The sequence below is a fragment of the Dendrobates tinctorius genome, unplaced genomic scaffold (assembly GCF_039654945.1).
Source record: "Dendrobates tinctorius isolate UK_male_01 unplaced genomic scaffold, ASM3965494v1 ptg000011l, whole genome shotgun sequence".
Taxonomy (NCBI): domain Eukaryota; kingdom Metazoa; phylum Chordata; class Amphibia; order Anura; family Dendrobatidae; genus Dendrobates; species Dendrobates tinctorius.
Window position 1 is genome coordinate 114,959,534 of NW_027361679.1, and position 22,719 is coordinate 114,982,252.

The 22,719-nt window shown below is 44.7% G+C and overlaps 1 protein-coding gene across 1 annotated transcript in view; it reads left to right on the top strand.

Moving 5' to 3' along the window:
* The first annotated feature begins 3,230 nt into the window (after positions 1-3,230).
* Positions 3,231-22,719, top strand: part of CIB3 (calcium and integrin binding family member 3) — a 78,509-nt gene continuing 59,020 nt past the window's right edge. Inside the window, exon 1 of the mRNA XM_073546424.1 lies at positions 3,231-3,313. The gene's annotated coding sequence lies outside the window, so the exon portion shown is untranslated. The remainder of the gene's footprint in view (positions 3,314-22,719) is intronic.

Here is a 22,719-nt window from a genome sequence, read left to right on the forward strand (position 1 = left end):
GAGCTTGGTGAAGAGAGGCTGAGTAACCTTAATAGAAGAGAAAGTTACTGGATGTTCAAGTTGGGCACATTATATCCAGAGGGACTTACTCTCACTATAGAAAAAGTATCCAGGTAGGGCTAAGAGTTCAGCGATTATGATTGATTTCCATTTTTTTGTTTTTTAAAGGAGAAGGAAGGGGAGAAAGGGAAAGAAAAAGAAGGGGGAAAAAAAAAAGAGAAGGAAGGAACTTTTTAAAAAAGAGTTTTTGTGGAAGGGGATTTTTTTTTTTTTTTTTTTAAGAGAGAGTAAGGCTGGTTTCACATTTGCGTTTTTTAGCGCTGGAAAAAAACGCACATGTGCGCATGCGTTTTTTCCCCTATATTTAACATGGGTGCGCATACCTGCGCGCTTGTAAGCGCATGTATGCGATTTTCATGCGCTGCTTTTTTTGGGGTGTGCGATTGGATTTTCCAGACGCAGCATGTTGCATTTTTTGGCCCTGCAAAAAAGCGCATGCGCACATATGCGCACGTTTTGCGCTAAAAATGGCCATTATAGCCTATGGATGCGCATATGTGCGCACTGGCATGCTCATGTATGCGTTTTTTTGCATATGCGTTTTTTTTTTTTAACCATGGAATTTAGGGGTTTGGGTTAGAGTTAGGGTTAGTTAAGGGGGTTTAGGGTTAGGGTTAGGGTCAGGGTCAGGGTTAGGGTTGGGTTTTGGGTCAGGGTTAGGGTTAAGTATGGTTTGGTTAAGGGTTAGGGTCAGGATTAGGGTTAAGTATGGTTTGGTTAAGGGTTAGGGTCAGGGTTAGGGTTAGGGTTAGGGTCAGGGTTAGGGTTAGGGTTAGGGTTAGGGTTATGGTTAGGGTCAGGGTTAGGGTTAAGTATGGTTTTGTTAAGGATTAGGGTCAGGGTTAGGGTCAGGATTAGGGTTAAGTATGGCTTGGTTAAGGGTTAGGGTCAGGGTTAGGGTTAGGGTTAGGGTTAGGGTCAGGGTTAGGGTTAGGGTCAGGGTTAGGGTTAGGGTCAGGGTTAGGGTTAAGTATGGTTTTGTTAAGGGTTAGGGTCAGGGTTAGGGTCAGGATTAGGGTTAAGTATGGTTTTGTTAAGGGTTATGGTCAGGGTTAGGGTTAGGGTTAGGGTTAGGGTCAGGGTTAGGGTTAGGGTTAGGGTTAGGGTCAGGGTTAGGGTCAGGGTTAGGGTTAAGTATGGTTTGGTTAAGGGTTAGGGTCAGGGTTAGGGTTAGGGTTAGGGTCAGGGTTAGGGTTAGGGTCAGGGTTAGGGTTAGGGTTAGGGTTAGGGTTAGGATTAGGGTCAGGGTTAGGGTTAGGGTTAGGGTCAGGGTTAGGGTTAGGGTTAGGGTTAGGGTTAGTTAGGGTTTAGGGTTTGGGTTAGGGTTAAGTATGATTTGGTTAAGGGTTAGGGTCAGGGTTAGGGTTAGGGTTAGGGTCAGGGTTAGGGTTAGGGTTAGGGTCAGGGTTAGGGTTAGTAAAGTCATGGTTTGGGTAGTGTGAGGGGCCACCTAAAAATGTTGTAAAAAAACGCAAACGCGGTAAAAACGCACTAAAAACGCATACAAACGCTTAAAAACGCTGCGTTTTTTTCATGCATGCTCATAAAAATGCTTGAAAAAAACGCAGCAGTTGTATGCTTTTGTATGCGTTTTTTCAATGCGTTTTTTTGCGGGAAAAACGCGCTGCAAAAAAAAGCAAGTGTGAAACTAGCCTAAGAAAGGGGCATCATTTTATGAAATATTGATGAGGTTGAATGTTGTAATTTGTAATATGTATAATGAATTGTGAACAAGTTTTTTTTTTTTTCTCAGAATGTTTTGTTGGGTATGTAAGGGTTAATGCGTAACATTAAGGGGAAGTTGCATAGGACTGTGGGTCGTTTTAATTGGGGCTACCTTTAAAGGCTGTAACAATGGATGCTTCCTTCATTCCACCTGAGGAAGACGGCTGTGACCGTGGAAACGCGTTGTGGGTATTGGAGGAAGAAATAAAGCTGATTTTTAAAACCTTTTTTATGGTTTCTGCCTCTCCTTTAGCGCTCCTATAGACCACTTTGCTGCAGCTTTTCAAGCTCACCCCAGAACAGAGCGCTAGAATCTGACTCCATAGTCCATGGCTGCATGGGTACAAAAGTCCCAGCAGCTAAAACCAGAGGGCAGAGAACTGCAGGTCCCCTGGCCCATCAGACACTCGGGGCACAGCAGCATATCAGAGCCTGGAGCTGCCACAAACGAGCGACACCAGCAACAGGCTCAAGCTGCCTGCCATATGGGCAAGTACAGGGACCGTAAGGAACAGAGGCTCGAGCATCGCTTTCAGCAGCAAGAACCTCAGAAAACAGCGCAGCAAGGAGGCCTCCAACTCCATCTGGCTTAAGGGACCATAAATTGCTTCCAGGCTGTCTGGAACACCGTTTCTATCTGTTAGCAGTACTCCGCTCTGCATTCCAAACCATCAAGTAAATGTAAAGAAAACTACAGTTCATGTGTCTGCAATTATTCATTATTCCCTCAGTCCTGCACCCCATCGTCATTATCCCTTATAAGAACTATAACTGCCCTGGGGCCTAGCTCTACCTGTGGAGAGCTGTAATAACTCTGCTGCATCACCAACGGCCCCAGCAGTCTCCTTAGGCAGCATCGGCCATCCCCTTATTGCCGATCAGGGCCACGGACTGGGTCATTGCCGCCGCAACATTCACTTAAGGACCAGCCCGGTACCGAGTACCCCACGGTCCTGTGGGGCGCACCACCTGCAGTCTAGCACCATATGTAAGACAGCGCTTACTGCTTGTGTTGGGGGACACTCGCTTGGCAACAGGATAAACATAGACAGGCAAGGTTTTTCACATAAACAGTATATTTTGGTTTATTCAAGCATCATAAGCCGGTGTAGGTCATGTTACCCATCACAGACCTATCACAGTCCTTAGCACTTCATAGTATACATCTTTGAAACGCAGTCACTAAACATGCCGGACCTCTTTGTCCAGTTACCATGGGCAACCGCACGCTGAACAGTTCATTAATGTCCGTGGAACACAACAGTGAAAATAACTTGGCACTCAACAGGCAACAAGAATTGACATTAGGTTGCAGTCTCTAAACATGCTGGACCTTACTCCATCCAGTTACCATGGTGACCGCACAGTTCATTAACTGACCCCCTGTCAGTGCACACAGTTCCCCATACTCTGGGCTACTTTCCAGGAGCTCCTGCTTCACACGCTGACTCCTGGGGGAAAGAAGCACGGGCGAAACGGGGAAGCAGTGTCTAATTTCATGCCTAACTCCACTGTGCACACTGCTTAGGTAATATGTATTTGGCGATTTATTCATCACATTTATTTTCATGTTTTGGGTCATTTTAACCTGTATACATGAGAGGCTGTGGTAGCGCTGTAGCAGCAATGGCTGCATACATTGCATGCTGTGGGTGATTAGAATCCATATATGTGTAAGGCTATGGCGGTGTAGCAGCAGCAATAGCTGATTGGTGAATAGTCATTCAATGGTGTGAATTATGTGTTAGATTCTATTCAAATTAAGGCAGCAAATTTCATTCACATCTATGCAGGTTTTTGCATGTAATTGTCTATAGCCATTTAGCCCTGTTGTATCTAATTAAATATACTAAGTATACTGTTGGGCATATTATAATATTTAGGATACTGTAGTCATTTTCTTTAAATTTTGACACATTGTATAATTGGAATTGTATCCTTTCGCTGTTTCTCCTTCCTATAAGTGTTGGTTTGAGGCAATGGTTTTATGGTTGTATGTCTGTTAATGTTTAATTAAATATTTATTTTATGAAATAAGTGACACTCTTGGTTATTGGGTCACCTGATAGTGTCATAACCTTTGTGATACATTTGTGTATTGAGAGTGTAGCCCGCTCCTTTGAAGGATAATGGGCTTGGGTATTGTGCTTACCATCTGACAGGATGATGTGGGATATTAGGGGTAGTAGTCCAGTGGCTCTGACAGGATGATGTGGGATATTAGGGGTAGTAGTCTGGTGGCTCTGGCTGATGGGATGATGTAGGATATTAGGGGTAGTAGTTCGGTGGCTCTGGCTGATGGGATGATGTGGGATATTAGGGGTAGTAGTCCGGTGGCTCTGACGGGATGATATGGGATATTAGTGGCAGTAGTCTGGTGGCTCTGGCTGATGGGATGATGTAGGATATTAGGGGTAGTAGTCCGGTGGCTCTGACGGGATGATGTGTTATATTAGTGGTAGTAATCCGGTGGCTCTGTCTGACGGGATGATATGGGAAATAAGGGGTAGTAGTCCGGTGGCTCTGACGGGATGACGTGGAATATTAGTGGTTGCAGTCGGTGGCTCTGGCTGATGGGATGATGTGGGATATTAGGGGTAGTAGTCCAGTGGCTCTGATGGAATGATGTGGGATATTAGGGGTAGTAGTCCAGTGGCTCTGATGGAATGATGTGGGATATTAGGGGTAGTAGTCCGGTGGCTCTGACGGGATGATGTGAAATATTAGTGGTAGCAGTCGGTGGCTCTGGCTGACGGGATGATGTGGGATATTAGGGGTAGTAGTCCAGTGGCTCTGACAGGATGATGTGGGATATTAGGGGTAGTAGTCTGGTGGCTCTGGCTGATGGGATGATGTAGGATATTAGGGGTAGTAGTTCGGTGGCTCTGGCTGATGGGATGATGTGGGATATTAGGGGTAGTAGTCCGGTGGCTCTGACGGGATGATATGGGATATTAGTGGCAGTAGTCTGGTGGCTCTGGCTGATGGGATGATGTAGGATATTAGGGGTAGTAGTCCGGTGGCTCTGACGGGATGATGTGTTATATTAGTGGTAGTAATCCGGTGGCTCTGTCTGACGGGATGATATGGGAAATAAGGGGTAGTAGTCCGGTGGCTCTGACGGGATGACGTGGAATATTAGTGGTTGCAGTCGGTGGCTCTGGCTGATGGGATGATGTGGGATATTAGGGGTAGTAGTCCAGTGGCTCTGATGGAATGATGTGGGATATTAGGGGTAGTAGTCCAGTGGCTCTGATGGAATGATGTGGGATATTAGGGGTAGTAGTCCGGTGGCTCTGACGGGATGATGTGAAATATTAGTGGTAGCAGTCGGTGGCTCTGGCTGACGGGATGATGTGGGATATTAGGGGTAGTAGTCCAGTGGCTCTGATGGAATGATGTGGGATATTAGGGGTAGTAGTCCAGTGGCTCTGATGGAATGATGTGGGATATTAGGGGTAGTAGTCCGGTGGCTCTGACGGGATGATGTGAAATATTAGTGGTAGCAGTCGGTGGCTCTGGCTGACGGGATGATGTGGGATATTAGGGGTAGTAGTCTAGTGGCTCTGATGGAATGATGTGGGATATTAGAGGTAGTAGTCCAGTGGCTCTGATGGAATGATGTGGGATATTAGAAGTAGTAATCCGGTTGCTCTGGTGGGATGATGTGGGATATTAGGGGTAGTTATCCAGTGGCTCTGGCTGACGGGATGATGTGGGTTATTAGAGTGAGTGTGGCTATATGAAGTGGGCGGGGCTATACACTCAGCTCTATATATATATATATATATATATATATATATATATCTACTATATAATTGCCTAATTCTGTCTGTCTGTCTGTCTGTAATGGAAATCCCACCTCGCTGATTGGTGGCGGCAGTTAGGCCACAACCAATCAGCGACAGTTGCTTAGTCGTCGTGGCAACACGGCCGCATTGCTTATTATACAGGCACATTACAGCCGTTAAAGGCATCACTGCTGCGTTGCTCATTACACAGGCACAGTACTGTACATATTCTGGAGTACAATACATTAGGTAATTAGGTAACAGTAGAACAGTGACTGCAGCTCTGGGTGTAACTTGCGTACAATACATTAGGTGACAGCAGAAAAGTGAATGCAGCTCTGGGTGTAACTGGAGTACAATACATTAGGTAAGATCTGAACAGTGACTGCAGCTCTGGCTGTAACAGGACTATAATACATTAGGTAAGAGCAGAACGGTGACTGCAGCTCTGGGTGTAACTGGATTACAATACATTAGATAACAGCAGAACAGTGACTGCAGATCTGGGTGTAACTGGAGTATACTACATTAGGTAACAGCAGAATAGTGACTGCAGCTCTGGGTGTAACAGGAGTACATTAGGTAACAGCAGAACAGTGACTGCAGCTCTGAGAGTAACTGGAGTACAATACATTAGGTAACAACAGAACAGTGACTGCAGCTCTGGGTGTAACAGGAGTACATTAGGTAACAGCAGAACAGTGACTGCAGATCTGGGTGTAACTGGAGTACACTAGGTAACAACAGAACAGTGACTGCAGCTCTGGGATTAACTGGAGTACAATACATTACATAACAGCAGAACAGTGACAGCAGCTCTGGGTGTAACTTGAGTACAATACATTTGGTAACAGCAGAACAGTGACTGTAGCTCTGGCTGTAACAGGAGTATAATACATTAGGTAAGAGCAGAATGGTGACTGCAGCTCTGGGTGTAACTGGACTACAATACATTAGGCAAAAGCAGAACAGTGACTGCAGCTCTGGGATTAACTGGAGTACAATATATTAGATAACAGCAGAACAGTGACAGCAGCTCTGGGTGTAACTGGAGTACAATACATTAGGTAACAGCAGAACAGTGACTGCAGCTCTGGCTGTAACTGGAGTACAATACATTAAGTAATAGCAGAACAGTGACAGCAGCTCTGGGTGTAACAGGAATATAATACACTAGATGGTGGCCCGATTCTATCGCATTGGGTATTCTAGAATCTCTGTTAAAATAAAAAATAGTTATATACTCACCTTCCGACAACCCCCGGACTCTGTCCCCCCTCTCACCATGCTCCCGGCATCTTCCGGTCCCAGTAATGCTTAGCGAGAAGGGCCGGAGATGACGTCACTCTTGCGAGAGCGCGACGTCATCAGCGGTGTTTCGCGCTAAGCATTACTGGGACTGGAAGATGCCGGGAGCGTGGTGAGAGGAGAGAAAGAGTCCGGGGGCCGTCGGGAGGTGAGTATATCACTATTTTTTATTTTAACAGACTCTAGAATACCCGATGCGATAGAATCGGGCCACCATCTAGTATATATATATACAGTATATATTTATAATTTGTTATAACTAACCACAGTTAGTTACTATGCCTGGGCAACGCCGGGCTCTTCAGATAGTAATATATAAATATGGTATTTATACAGTATATATACAGTGGGGCAAAAAAGTATTTAGTCAGTCAGCAATAGTGCAAGTTCCACCACTTAAAAAGATGAGAGGCGTCTGTAATTTACATCATAGGTACACCTCAACTATGGGAGACAAACTGAGAAAAAAAAATCCAGAAAATCACATTGTCTGTTTTTTTTTCATTTTATTTGCATATTATGGTGGAAAATAAGTATTTGGTCAGAAACAAGCAATCAAGATTTCTGGCTCTCACAGACCTGTAACTTCTTCTTTAAGAGTCTCCTCTTTCCTCCACTCATTACCTGTAGTAATGGCACCTGTTTAAACTTGTTATCAGTATAAAAAGACACCTGTGCACACCCTCAAACAGTCTGACTCCAAACTCCACTATGGTGAAGACCAAAGAGCTGTCAAAGGACACCAGAAACAAAATTGTAGCCCTGCACCAGGCTGGGAAGACTGAATCTGCAATAGCCAACCAGCTTGGAGTGAAGAAATCAACTGTGGGAGCAATAATTAGAAAATGGAAGACATACAAGACCACTGATAATCTCCCTCGATCTGGTGCTCCACGCAAAATCCCACCCCGTGGGGTCAGAATGATCACAAGAACGGTGAGCAAAAATCCCAGAACCACGCGGGGGGACCTAGTGAATGAACTGCAGAGAGCTAGAACCAATGTAACAAGGCCTACCATAAGTAACACACTACGCCACCATGGACTCAGATCCTGCAGTGCCAGACGTGTCCCACTGCTTAAGCCTGTACATGTCCGGGCCCATCTGAAGTTTGCTAGAGAGCATTTGGATGATCCAGAGGAGTTTTGGGAGAATGTCCTATGGTCTGATGAAACCAAACTGGAACTGTTTGGTAGAAACACAACTTGTCGTGTTTGGAGGAAAAAGAATACTGAGTTGCATCCATCAAACACCATACCTACTGTAAAGCATGGTGGTGGAAACATCATGCTTTGGGGCTGTTTCTCTGCAAAGGGGCCAGGACGACTTATCCGGGTACATGAAAGAATGAATGGGGCCATGTATCGTGAGATTTTGAGTGAAAACCTCCTTCCATCAGCAAGGGCATTGAAGATGAAACGTGGCTGGGTCTTTCAACATGACAATGATCCAAAGCACACCGCCAGGGCAATGAAGGAGTGGCTTCGTAAGAAGCATTTCAAGGTCCTGGAGTGGCCTAGCCAGTCTCTAGATCTCAACCCTATAGAAAACCTTTGGAGGGAGTTGAAAGTCCGTGTTGCCAAGCGAAAAGCCAAAAACATCAATGCTCTAGAGGAGATCTGCATGGAGGAATGGGCCAACATACCAACAACAGTGTGTGGCAACCTTGTGAAGACTTACAGAAAATGTTTGACCTCTGTCATTGCCAACAAAGGATATATCACAAAGTATTGAGATGAAATTTTGTTTCTGACCAAATACTTATTTTCCACCATAATATGCAAATAAAATGAAAAAAAACCAGACAATGTGATTTTCTGGATTTTTTTTTCTCAGTTTGTCTCCCATAGTTGAGGTCTACCTATGATGTAAATTACAGACGCCTCTCATCTTTTTAAGTGGTGGAACTTGCACTATTGCTGACTGACTAAATACTTTTTTGCCCCACTGTATATATATATATATATATATATATATATATATATATACATATATATCGTTCATTAAAGATTTTCCCTGAACTACTTCCTGTGGACTGAGAGCAATGAAACTTGGCACAATTATTAGTCCTTCTCTACATAGGTGCTGCCTAGGGACACACACTTCTCCCATCTCCTTAACCCCTTAGCGACAGAGCCAGTTTGCAGCTTAATGACCAGGCCAATTTTTACAATTCTGACCACTGTCCCTTTATGAGGTTATAACTCTGGAATGCCTTAATGGATCCCGGTGATTCTGAGATTGTTTTTTCATGACATATTGTACTTCATGTTAGTGGTAAAATTTCTCGATAAGTCTTGTGTTTATTTATGAAAAAAACAGAAATATGGCAAAAAAATTTAAAATTTTGCAATTTTAAAACTTTAAATTTTTATGCCCTCAAATCAGAGAGATGTGTCACATAAATTTCTTAATAAATAACTTTTCCCACATGTCTACTTTACATCAGCACAATTTTGGAAGCAAAATTTTTTTTTGTTAGGAAGTTATAAGGGTTAAAAGTTGACCAGCGATTTCTCATTTTTACAACAAAATTTACAAAGCCATTTTTTTTAGGGACCACATCATATTTAAAGTCATTTTGAGGGGTGTACATGACAGAAAATACCCAAAAGTGGCACCATTCTAAAAACTAGACCCCTCAAGGTGCTCAAAACCACATTCAAGAAGTTTATTAACCCTTTAAGTGCTTCACAGGAACGAAAGCAATGTGGATGGAAAAAATTAACATTTAACTTTTTTTTGGAAAAAAATTACTTCAGAACCAATTTTTTTTATTTTCACAAGTGTTAAAAGAGAAAATCAACCACAAAATTTGTTGTACAATTTCTCCTGAATACGCCGATACCCCATATGTGGGGGTAAACCCCTTTTTCAGTACACGGCAGAGCTCGCAAGGGATGGAGCACCGTTTGACTTTTTCAACGCAGAATTGGCTGGAATTAAGATCGGATGCCATGTTGCGTTCGGAGAGCCCTTAATGTGCCTAAACAGTGGAAAACTCCAGCAAGTGACCCCATTTTGGAAACTAGACCCATTAAGGAACTTATCTAGATGTGTGGTGAGCACTTTGAACCTTCAAGTGCTTCACAGAAGTTTATAACGTAGAGCCGTGAAAATAAGAAATCCATTTTTTTTTCCACAAAAATGATCTTTTCGCCCCCAAATATTTATTTTTACAAGGGTAACAGGAGAAATCATACCCCCACAGTTATTATGCGATTTGTCCTGAGTACGCTGATACCCCATATGTGGGGAGGAACCACTGTTTGGGCGCATGGGAGAGCTCGGAAGGGAAGGAGTGCCATTTTGGAATGCAGACTTTGATGGAATGGTCTGCGGGCATCATGTTGCGTTTGCAGAGCCCCTGATGGGCCTAAACAGTGGAAACCCCCCACAAGTGACCCCATTTTGGAAATTAGACCCCCTAAGGAACTTATCTAGATGTGTGGTGAGCACTTTGAACCCCCAAGCGCGTCACAGAAGTTTATAAACGCAGAGCCGTGAAAATAAAAAGTATTTTTTATTTCCACAAAAGTGATTTTTTTTAGACCCCAATTTTTAGACCCCCAAAGTTGGTAAATAGTGGAAACCCCTCAATTCTTGCTCCAACCCTAACCCCAACACACCACTAACCCTAATCCCAACCCTAATCCCTAATCCTAATTCTAACCCTAATCCTAGTTCGCCCTAACCCTAACCCTAGCCCAACCCTAGCCCAACCCTAGCCCTAACCCTAGCCCAACCCTAACCCTTAACCCTAGCCCAACCCTAACCCTTAACCCTAGCCCAACCCTAACCCTTAACCCTAGCCCAACCCTAACCCTAGCCCAACCCTAACCCTTAACCCTAGCCCAACCCTAACCCTAGCCCTAGCCTAACCCTAGCCTAACCCTAACCCTAGCCTAACCCTAACCCTAGCCTAACCCTAACCCTAGCCTATCCCTAACCCTAGCCTAACCCTAATCCTAGCCTAACCTAACCCTAGACTAACCCTAACCCTAGCCTAACCCTAACCCTAGCCTAACCCTAACCCTAGCCTAACCCTAGCCTAACCCTAACCCTAGCCTAACCCTAACCCTAGCCTAACCCTAACCCTAAACCTTATGGAAAACTGAAAAAAAAAATATTTTTTTTATTTCATTATGTGTGCCTATATAAGGGGGTGATAAACGGGGGGGTTATGAACTATTTTTATTATTTTGATCACTATGATCGTTTATCATAGTGATCAAAATAATGAATGGAAACTGCCAGCCGGAGCCAGCAGATTCCCGGCGGGCGCACTGCGCATGCGCCCGCCATTTTCAAGATGGCGGCGCCCATCGGATGACGTCGGCGGGCGCGGGACCACCGGGAGGGGACGGAGGACAAGGGAGAGGTACTGGGAGGGGACCGGGGGGATCGGGGACCCTATTTCTCTATCCTCTGATGTGCGATCACATCAGAGGAAAGAGAAATTAAATGTAAAATCGCTGCTTTTTTTTTTTTGCGGTCGCCGTTATAGGGTTAATAACGGCGATCGCAAAAGTGGGGGTCGGTAAAAACCGACCAATTCATGTTCTCTGGGGTCTCGGCTACCCCTGGCAGCCGAGACCCCGGAGAAAATCCGACACTGGGGGGCGCTATTCACTTAAATCACAGCGCCGTGAATTAACGGCGCTGTGGTTTAAGTACCCTTAATTACCGCCGTTAAAAGGCGTATCGGCGGTCGTTAAGGGGTCAAGCAACTGTAAACACCTCGCTTGTAGATGTTGACAGGATGTTCCAAAAGCCACGTTATGAGTTCGGAAATCAGAGTCTCATCATCTGGAAAATGCTTACCCTTCAAAAATAAAGTCATTGTTGGAAAGAGGTAGAAGACCAATGGTGCGAGGTCGGGTGAATAAGTGGGATGCAATAGAATTTCAAAGCCACAGGAGCATGCTTCTATTTTGGCAACATGTGAGTTGTGAACTTGTGCATTGTCTTGCAGAAGGCGGACACTTTTGATAAGCATGCCAAGTCTCTTGGCCTCCTGCAATTTCCGCAGCAGTGAACCATAGCATGCCCAAGTGATCATGATAGCCTTTACTAGGAAATCCATCAATACTACTTGTGGGACGTGCCGGTCTCAAAATAATGTGAGCAAGACCTTGCCTGCCAAGGGTTGGGCACATGCCTCCTTTGGAAGTGGTGATGCTTTCATTGCATCGGCTGGACTCATAACCTCAGGATTATAATGATGGACCCAGCTTTCATGCTGTGTGATCAGTCTGTTGAAGAAGTCCTCCTGGTTCCCATGGCATATCGTCAATAGAGCCTGAGAGTATTCGACTCATTCCTGCTTCTGGAATGGTGTAAGCAGCCGGGGAACCCAGCGAGTGGACAACTTATGCATGTGAAGATGGCCTTGGATGATTTTTTTCCACGGATCTCACACTAATCTTGACATTATGGGCTAGGTGACTAATGGTTTTCCAAAATTGCGACCTCCACTTGCTGGATAGTGTGTTCATCAAAGCAGAGTAGGGTCGCCCTGGAATTGGAGCTGTTTGTACCGAAGTCCAACCACATTTGAATTGACGATGCCAGTCCTTGACTAAATCATATGATGGAGAATAACCACCATAAAGGAACTTGATGACTGCTCTGTGTTCCACTGGGTCCATTATCAAACCCAACACCATTTCACTGTATATATATATAGCTGTGTCCGATCTATCAAGCTATAAACTTAATTAACTTGATCAGTAAACACCTTAATCTATTACGGACAGAGTAATTTTTCATTTTTGCGCTTTCATTTTTCCCTCCCCTTCTTCCAAAAGCCGCACTTTTTTTCCCCGCCAACACAGGCAAATGAGGGCTTGTTTTTGGTGGGACTAGCTGTACCATTGAATGACACCACAGATTTTTTTCATCCTTTTTATTGCAAAATGAGAAAAAAATTCCACGTGAAGTGAAATTGTGATGAAAAAAATAGTTTAAGTTTTGTTTTGGGTTTTTTTGCCGTTCATTCTACAGTAAAAAGCCCCTGGAAATACAATTGTCCAGGTCAGTACTATTATGATGATACTATCTTGCATTTTTTTTAAGTGGTGAAAAAAAAATCAGAAATTGGTAAAAAAAAATTTCCTTGAGTCGCCATTTTCTAAAACCCATAGCTTTTTCACATTTTGGTTCATACTGCTATATAAGGGCTTGTTTTTTTGCATGGTGTTTTCATTAATACTATTTTGGGTTTGAGACTTTGGTAGTTCCTTATGGTATTTTTTTGTGGAGTTGCATCAACCAAACACCCGCAATTAGATGTTTTTGTCTATACAGTTTTCACAGATCAGGTTAATTAATTTTAAATTTACATAATAGGACTTTTCTGGACTTATTGATACCAAATATATGTTGTTGTTTTTTTTTCTCGATTGTTTACTGGGGAAAGGGGAAGTGATTCAAATTTGTATACTTTTTTTGCTTTCATAAAAACTTTTTAATAATTTTTACTACATTTGTTAGATCCCTTAGGACAGACCTGGGCAAAGACAGCCGAGGGATAGAAAACAGTGGCCCACAGGTCGCCTTGTGCCTACTGTGCCCCTCATTGGAGGGGGTGCCGCTGGCCCCTTCTTCTACCAATCAGCGTGTGAAACAGCTGATGCGATGACATCATTTCATAACGTCAGCTGTGCCCTCTGGAGTGTCAGTGCTCCGGAGACCAGAGCAGAGCGCAGGGGGAACGGGAGTCAGGTAAGTATGTGGTGTTCTTTTATTTCATGTGTATGGGATGTTAGGATGGACATGGACAGGCTATGAGGCTCTCTTACTAGACATGGGGAGGCTATTGGGGTCTCATGCTGGACATAGGGAGGCTATAGGGGGCCTCATAATGGACATGGAGAGGCTATGAGGGTCTCATGCTGGACATAGAGAGCCTATGAAGGTCTCATGCTGGACATGGAGAGGCTCTGGAGGTCTCGTGCTGGACATGGGGAAGCTCTGGATGTCTCTTGTTGGACATGGAAAGATAATGTGGGGGTCTCATGCTGGACAAAAGGAACCGATGGGGGTCTCAGGCTGGACATGGAGAGGATCTAGGGGTCTATGTGGGGGTCTCGTGCTGTATATAAGGAGGATACGTGGGGCTCATGCTGTGTATAGGGAGGCTATGTGGGGATCATGCTATACATAGGAAGGCTATGTGGGTCTCCTGCTGTATATGGGAAGGCTATGTGGGGCTTCTACAGTTGCTTACCCTACTAATAGTACCCTAAAATAGTGCTTGGGCAGCGCTTCCAGGATATGTAATTTCAGGAGCTTACATCAACGTAACTGGGTAAAATACAAAAATAAAAATTAAATATCCTGGATGCGCTGCCCAAGCCCTATTTCAGGATACCATTTGTAGGGTAGGCAAAAGTGACCTGACAGGTTCCCTTTAACCCCTTTCCGCCATTGCTTATTTCTAGTTTTTCATTTTCGTTTTTTTCTCCTCTTCTTACAATAGCCATGACATTTTTATTTTTATGTCCACATTGCCATATGAGGGCTTATTTTTTGTGGAACGAGTTGCACTTTTGAATGACACCATTCATTTTATTATGTAATGCACTGGAAAGCAGGAACAAATTTGTCAAAATTCCAAAAAATAAGCAATTCCTTAATTGTGTTTTGGGTTTTTTATTTACCGTGTTCACTATATTGTAAAACTGATTAGGTCAGTATGATTAACACAAATACCAAACGTATAGTTTTTTTTATTTAAATAGGTCGTCCCCTACTTTAGCATTGATGACCTAACCTTAGCATATGTCATCAATGTCTGATCTCTAGGGGTCTGACACCAAGCATCCCCGCCGATCAAGACCAAGAGGAATGAGGGCTCTGCTCGCAAGCTTACAATCTATAAGGAAAAAGGGGAGAAACGAAAGGTGGATGGTAACAATTGCTTTTATATTGTTCGGACCAGCCATAGTATAAGAATCGGGTGTTCCTGTTGCTGCGTGAACCATTTAACAGTCTAAATATGTAACAGTACAGACACAGAGGGCTATTAAATGCTTAAAGCATGTGAGCACATGATGCGAGGAACCTGGTTATGGTAAAACATTTTAAATGAGCCACACAGGGACATTTAGGTTAATGCGTTGAGGCGATAGGCCAGTCTGAACAAATACGTTTTTAGGGCAAGCTTAAAACTGTGGGGATTGGGGATTAATCGTATTAACCTGGGTAGTGTGTGGCGCCCCCAGGAGTATGGCCGCCACAGTGGCTTTGTCTTCCTCCAGGGGAGGGTAATGCCAGGCTTGGAGGCAATGATGGGTCTCTCTCGCAGCCAATCCATACATGCAACACAGTTCCACTCCAGGCCAGCAGGGGGAACTCTGAACCAGGATTAAGGGGAGGGGTGCCCTCTGAGGGCCAAGAGGAAGGAGTGGTCAGTGAGTCTGCGGAGGGTGAAGTGTGCAGACGTGTAGAGAGAAGCTGGAGGTTGAGCTAGGAAGGAGAGCTCCCTCAGCTTGAGAGCGCACGAACTGGAGCCTGGTCTCCACGGCTGTACGGATACTAAGGATCCTACAGCAGATATCAGAGGAGTAGGAGGCTGTAAATGCCCTACTCCCATCTAAGACTTGAGGCGCAACAGCAGCTTGGATAGAGAGCCAGGACTCAGAGAGACAGGAGTCCCCGAGAGAGGCTACAGCTGTCTGCCGTGCAAGTACGGTTCTTGGGAACATCTGACAGGAGGAACTTCAGAGTAACTTAGTACTGGAGTGCTTCATTCAAACAAGCGTTAGGAAGGAGACTGCACAGCCCGTCTGCTGAGAGAGAATCCCTGAGTTGCTTCCAGGCTAGCCTGCTCTGTTACCATCTGTAATCAGGACTGCAGTTATCAAGTAAAGGTACAGAAATTGCACCCCGCTGTGTCTTGTCTGCTTCCTACCTTTCCGGCACTGTTACATCTCCGTGCCAACCACATCTACACTGCCCTGGGACTATAGCTTCACCTGTGGGGAGCTACTACATCTTTGCTGCACCATACCATCAGTCCCAGTGGATCTGTCTACAGCGTCGGCTTAACATCTCCCTTGCCGAACACCACAGGTGGCGTCACGAACTATTCCATTGCACCATTACATTTCCCCATTTCTTGGGTGCCCAGGGCCACGGACCGGGTCACTGCTGCTGTGACACATCCAACTGACACCGGCCCGGTACCGAGTACCCCACAGCCGTGGGACGGGGGCGACCCAAGTGCATTCCAAAGAATTGGCGCAGCACATGAAAAGTCTTGGAGACGGGAGTGGGAGGTTCTGATTATTGAGGATTTTAACCTCAGGTCATTAGCAGAACGGAGGGCAAGGGTAGGGTGGTAGGCTGAGACGAGGGAGCAGATATAGGGTGGTGCTGAGCCATGGAGTGCTTTGTGGGTCAGGGTAATAAATTTATTCTGAATTCTGGAGTGGATGGGTAGCCAACGTAAGGACTGGCACAAGGTAGAGGCATCGGTATAACGATTGAGGAATATGATCCTAGCTGCAACATTCAGGACAGATTGGAGAGGGGAGAGTTTTGTAAGAGGGAGACCGATTAGTAGAGAGTTACAATAGTCCAGACAAGAATGAATAAGAGAAACAGTAACAGTTTTTGCAGAGTCGAAAGTAAGAAAGGGTCGAATTCTAGAAACATTTTTGAGGTGCAGATAACAAGAGCGAGCCAGTGATCAGATGTGGGGGGTGAACGAAAGCTCAGAATCAAGTATGACCCCAAGACAGCAGGCATTAGTTGGAAGTTATGGTGGAACCACACACGGAAATGGCTATGTCGGGCATAGGTAGGTTAGTAGAGGGAGGAAACACGAGGCGTTCATTTTTTGACAGGTTCAGTTTAAGAGGGAGGACATGATGTTAGAGACAGCGGTAAGACAATCACTGGTGTTTTCCAAAAAGGCAGGCGGGATATCAGGAGAAGAAGTGTATAATTGGGTGTCATCAGCATAGAGATGGTACTGAAACCCAAATCTACTGATTGCTTGACCAATAGGGACAGTATACAAAGAGAAGAGGAGGGGGCCTAGAACCGATCCTTGAGGAGCCCCAACAGTAAGGGGAAGATGAGAGGAGGAGGAGCCAGCAAAAGATACAGTAAAAGAGCGGTCAGAGAGATAGGAGGAGAACCAGGAGAGAACGGTGTTGTGAGCTCATCTGTTCATTCACCTTTTGCGTCCGAGGATCTCCCTCTTCTGGTGAAGGAAGGTAATGAGGCTGATTTGGATGAAAGAAACCAAACACCTGATCAGGTGGATTGTGACTGGGTAACGGGAACTTCAGACTGGATATAAGGCAGCCGACGCCCTTCTGAGTGGCTGGTGATTTCTCTGCTGGATTCTTGGAGACCAGTCTGATTCCTGCTTCCCAAAGATAAGTTTTTGCTCTGCTATTGAACTTATTAGTTTTGGCTTTGTTTACCTTGTTTTTTGAGTTCAGCCATCCCCGGCCGGGGGTGTGCTGGATTCTTATTCCTTGATCAGTGTTCTCTTTTGCTCTGCTCTCAGAATATTCTGAGTGCTGATATAGGGTTTGAAGTCTAGGGACTTCAGGGTCCTTTTTGCTTATCAGTTGTGTTGGTAATATTTTTAGCAGGGTTTTCTCGGATTGCAGACAGCAGCTTTTCTGTCCTGTCCTTTTTAGTTAGCTTGAGCCCCATCGTTTGCTCAACCTATCTTTCTATCTGTGTTAGTGTTTTCATCTTATTTCACCGTCATTATATGTTGGGGGCTGCCTATTGCTTTGGGGTCTGCTCTGGGGCAGTCAGTTTTTCCCTTTTCTCTCTTTAGGCTTATTTAGATCTCCGGCTGTGACGAGGTGTCTAGGATCACCGTAGGAACACTCCACGGCTACTACTAGTTGTGTGATAGGATTAGGGGTCTGCAATCCGCTAGTTTTCAACCTCTCTGATTTTCTGGGCTAAGCTTGTGTTTTGTTTTTTCCTCCTCGGTGACTCAATCATAACAGAATCATCAGCCATACCGCAGATTCTAGGGTACTCAAAAGCAGGAAGGAATTGTTAAAAAAAAAAACAAAAGTGTCAGAATTATTTTTTTTTGTGTATATTTTTTCCTCTTTTTCTCTGAGGTCATAGGAGGAATATATATATTTTTTTCTGATGGAGTTTAAGCAATTGTCTGATCGTGTGGAGCAGCTTGCTGCTGAAGTGCAAGGAATTTCCGCCTATCTTGCTCATTCACACGCTGCTGAACCAAAAATCCCGACTCCTGATGTGTTTTTTGGGGATCGGTCTAAATTTTTGAATTTTAAGAATCATTGTAAATTATTTCTTGCCTTGAAGCCTAACTCATCGGGGAGCTCTGCTCAGCAGGTTAAAATTGTCATCTCCTTGCTGCGCGGCGATCACCAGGATTGGGCGTTTTCTTTAGTACCAGATGATCCTATTCTAACTAATGTGGATGCATTTTTTCATGCCTTGGGGTTGTTGTATGATGAACCTAATGCGATTGATCAAGCTGAAAAGACCCTGTTGGCATTGAGCCAGGGTCAAGATTCTGCAGAACTGTACTGTCAAAAATTCCGAAAGTGGGTGGTCCTCACCACTTAGAATGATGGTGCCTTGGCAGCTCTCTTTCGGAAGGGTTTGTTAGAAGCCGTAAAGGATACTATGGTGGGATTTCCTGTTCCCTCTGGTCTTGACAATTCTATGTCATTAGCCATTCAGGTTGATCGGCATTTACGTGAACGTAAAATTACACGGGAAATGCTGCCACCTGTTGAACAAATGTCTGAACCTATGCAATGTGATAGAGTTTTGTCTAGGGCGCAACGTCAGGAGTTTAGAAGACGTAATAAGCTATGTTTTTTCTGTGGAGATGCCTCTCATACTATTTCTGTCTGCCCTAAACGAGAGAAACGTTTTGCACACACATTTGCTGTAGGTGGTGTATAACCTAAGTTTCTTCTGGCAATTACTCTGATCTGCTCCCTGTCCACATTTTCTGTTAAAGCCTTTGTGGATTCAGGAGTGGCCTTGAACCTAATGGATTTAGATTTTGCTAAACGTTGTGGTTTCCCTATGACACCCCTGCGGACGCCTGTTCCTTTGAGGGGTATTGATGCTACTCCTTTGGTGAAGAATAAACCTCAATTTTGGACCCAGGTTCTAATGCGGGTCGCCCCAGACCATCAAGAAAATTGCAGATTTTTGGTGTTGCATAATTTGCATGATACCATCGTGCTGGGGTTCCCCTGGTTGCAAATCCATAATCCAGTTTTGGATTGGAAATCTGTGTCTGTGGTGAGTTGGGGTTGTCGGTGTGCTCTTAGTGACACTCCTGTTTTCTCCACCTCTCCCCAGTCACATGAGGTTCCTGACTATTTGGCTGATTTTTATGATGTGTTTAGTGAGAGTAAGTCTCATAGGAGTTATGACTGTGCAATTGAGCGGAGTCCGGGGTATAAATTTCCCAAGGGTCGACTTTTTAATTTATCTGTACCCGAACAGGAGGCTATGCGTTCTTATATTAAGGAGTCGTTGGAGAAGGGTCATATTAGAACATCCTCTTCACCCTTGGGTGCTGTTTTTTTTCTTTGTGGCCAAGAAGGATGGTTCATTAAGGCCCTGTATTGACTATCGCTCCCTTAACAAAATTACTGTTAAATATCAGTATCCGTTACCCCTGATTTCTGACCTATTTTCTAGAGTTGAAGGTGCTTGCTGGTTTACCAAGCTTGACCTCAGGGGGGCGTATAATCTTATTCGCATTAAGCATGGGGATGAATGGAAGACAGCGTTTAATACTCCGGAGGGACATTTTGAGTACCTGGTGATGCCTTTTGGGCTCACTAACGCCCCTTCCGTCTTCCAGTGCTTCATGAATGATATTTTCCGGGACTTTGTGGATAAGTTTCTGATCATTTATTTGGATGGTATTTTGATCTTTTCCAGGGATTGGGACTCTCATGTGGAACATGTTCGGACTGTGTTCCGGATTTTGAGGGAAAACTCCCTGTATGTTAACGGATCGAAATGTCTTTTTGGTGTACAGAGGATTTCATTTTTGGGATTTATTTTGTCTCCGTCAACTATTGAAATGGACCCGGCCAAGGTACAGGCTATTTATGATTGGGTGCAGCCCACTTCTTTGAAGGCTCTCCAGAAGTTTTTGGGTTTTGCTAATTTTTATCGTAAGTTTATAGCCAATTTTTCTGTTATTGCCAAACCATTAACTGATTTGACTAAGAAGGGCGCTGATTTGCTGAATTGGTCTCCAGAGGTTGTTTCTTCTTTTAAGGAGCTGAAACGGAGGTTCACTTCTTCTCCGGTTTTGCGACAACCCGATGTCTCACTTCCATTTCAGGTGGAGGTGGATGCTTCAGAGACTGGTGCAGGAGCTGTTTTGTCCCAAAAAGATCCTGTAACATCTAAAATGAACCCCTGTGCCTTCTTTTCCCGAAAGTTCTCTCCTTCGGAACGCAACTATGATGTGGGGAATCGAGAACTGTTGGCCATGAAGTGGGCATTTGAGGAGTGGAGACATTGGTTGGAGGGAGCTAGACATCAAGTTGTGGTCCTCACTGACCACATGAATTTGATCTACCTTGAGTCGGCTAAACGCTTGAATCCAAGACAGGCCTGTTTTTCACACGTTTTGATTTTGTGGTCTCCTTTCTTCCGGGCACTAAGAACGTTAAGGCTGAGCTCTCTCTAGGAGTTTTTTGGCTGATTCTCCTATTGTGACCAAGCCTGCTACCATCTTAGGTGAGGGGGTGGTTCTTTCTGCCATCTCGCCCGATTTAAGACGTGCTCTGGAGAAGTTTCAGGAGGATAAGCCTGAGCGTTGTCCCAGTGGTAGGTTGTATGTTCCTGACCAGTGGAGGAGGAAAGTGATGTCTGAGGTTCATTGCTCCACGTTGGCTGGTCATCCAGGTATTTTTGGTACTAGAGATTTGGTGAGTCGGTCTTTTTGGTGGCCTGCCTTGTCTCGTGATGTCAGAAATTTTGTGCAGTCCTGTGGGACTTGCTACCGATCTAAGCCTTGTTCTCGTTCTAGTGGGTTGTTGATGCCTTTGCCGGTGCCCAGGATGCCATGGACCCATATTTCAATGGATTTTATTTCTGATCTGCCGGTCTCTCAGAGGATGACTGTTATCTGGGTGATTTGTGATAGATTCTCTAAGATGGTCCATCTTGTACCACTCCCTAAGTTGCCATCTTCCTCAGAGTTGGTGCCCTTGTTTTTGCAACAGGTGGTTCGCTTGCACGGGATTCCTGAGAACATTGTGTCGGACAGAGGAGTTCAGTTTGTCTCTAGATCCTGGAGGACCTTTTGTTCCAAGTTGGGAATTCAGTTGTCCATCTCCTCTGCATTTCACCCTCAGACCAATGGGCAGACGGAGAGAACAAACCAGACTTTGGAGGCTTATTTGAGATGTTTTATATCTGCTGATCAGGATGATTGGGTCTCATTTTTACCCTTGGCCGAATTTGCTATAAATAATAGAGCTAGTTCTGCCACTTTGATGTCACCCTTTTTCTGTAACTTTGGGTTTCATCCTCGATTTTCTTCAGGGCAGGTGGAGTCTTCTGCCTGTCCAGGGGTTGACACTGTGGTGGAAAGAATGCAGCAGATTTGGGACCAAGTGGTGGATAAGTTGTCTCTTTCCCAGGAAAAGGCCCAGCGGTTTTCTAATCGGCATAGGACCATTGGTCCCTGGTTTAAGGTGGGTGATACGGTCTGGTTGTCATCAAAGAATATCTCTATGAAAGTGGCTTCTCCAAAGTTTAAATCTAGATTTATTGGACCTTACAAGATTTTGGAGATTATTAATCCGGTCTCTTTTCAGTTGGCTCTTCCTGTCACATTTAGGATTCATAATGTGTTTCATAAGTCCTTGTTGAAGAGGCTTGTTGAACCAGTGGTTCCTATGACGGCACCTCCTGACCCTGTGTTGGTTGAAGGTAACATGGAATATGAGGTAGAGAAGATACTGGATTCCCGTCTGGCTAGACGAAGTCTCCAGTATTTGGTTAAGTGGAAGGGTTATGGTCAGGAGGATAATTCCTGGGTCTCTGCCTCTGATATTCATGCCGAAAGATTGGTGCGTGCTTTTCATCGGGATCATCCTGATTGGCCTGGTGGCTTGGATGAGGGTTCGGTGACCCAACCTCAAGAGGGAGGTTCTGTTGTGAGCTCATCTGTTCATTCACCTTTTGTGTCCGAGGATCTCCCTCTTCTGGTGAAGGAAGGTAGTGAGGCTGATTTGGATGAAAGAAACCAAACACCTGATCAGGTGGATTGTGACTGGGTAACGGGAACTTCAGACTGGATATAAGGCAGCCGACGCCCTTCTGAGTGGCTGGTGATTTCAGGGTCCTTTTTGCTTATCAGTTGTGTTGGTAATATTTTTAGCAGGGTTTTCTCGGATTGCAGACAGCAGCTTTTCTGTCCTGTCCTTTTTAGTTAGCTTGAGCCCCATCGTTTGCTCAACCTATCTTTCTATCTGTGTTAGTGTTTTCATCTTATTTCACCGTCATTATATGTTGGGGGCTGCCTATTGCTTTGGGGTCTGCTCTGGGGCAGTCAGTTTTTCCTTTTTCTCTCTTTAGGCTTATTTAGATCTCCGGCTGTGACGAGGTTTCTAGAATCATCGTAGGAACACTCCACGGCTACTACTAGTTGTGTGATAGGATTAGGGGTCTGCAATCCGCTAGTTTCCAACCTCTCTAATTTTCTGGGCTGAGCTTGTGTTTTGTTTTTTCCTCCTCGGTGACTCAATCATAACAGAACGGTGTCCTTGAGGCCAATGGAGCAGAGCATAGTGAGGAGGAGCTGATGATCCACAGTATC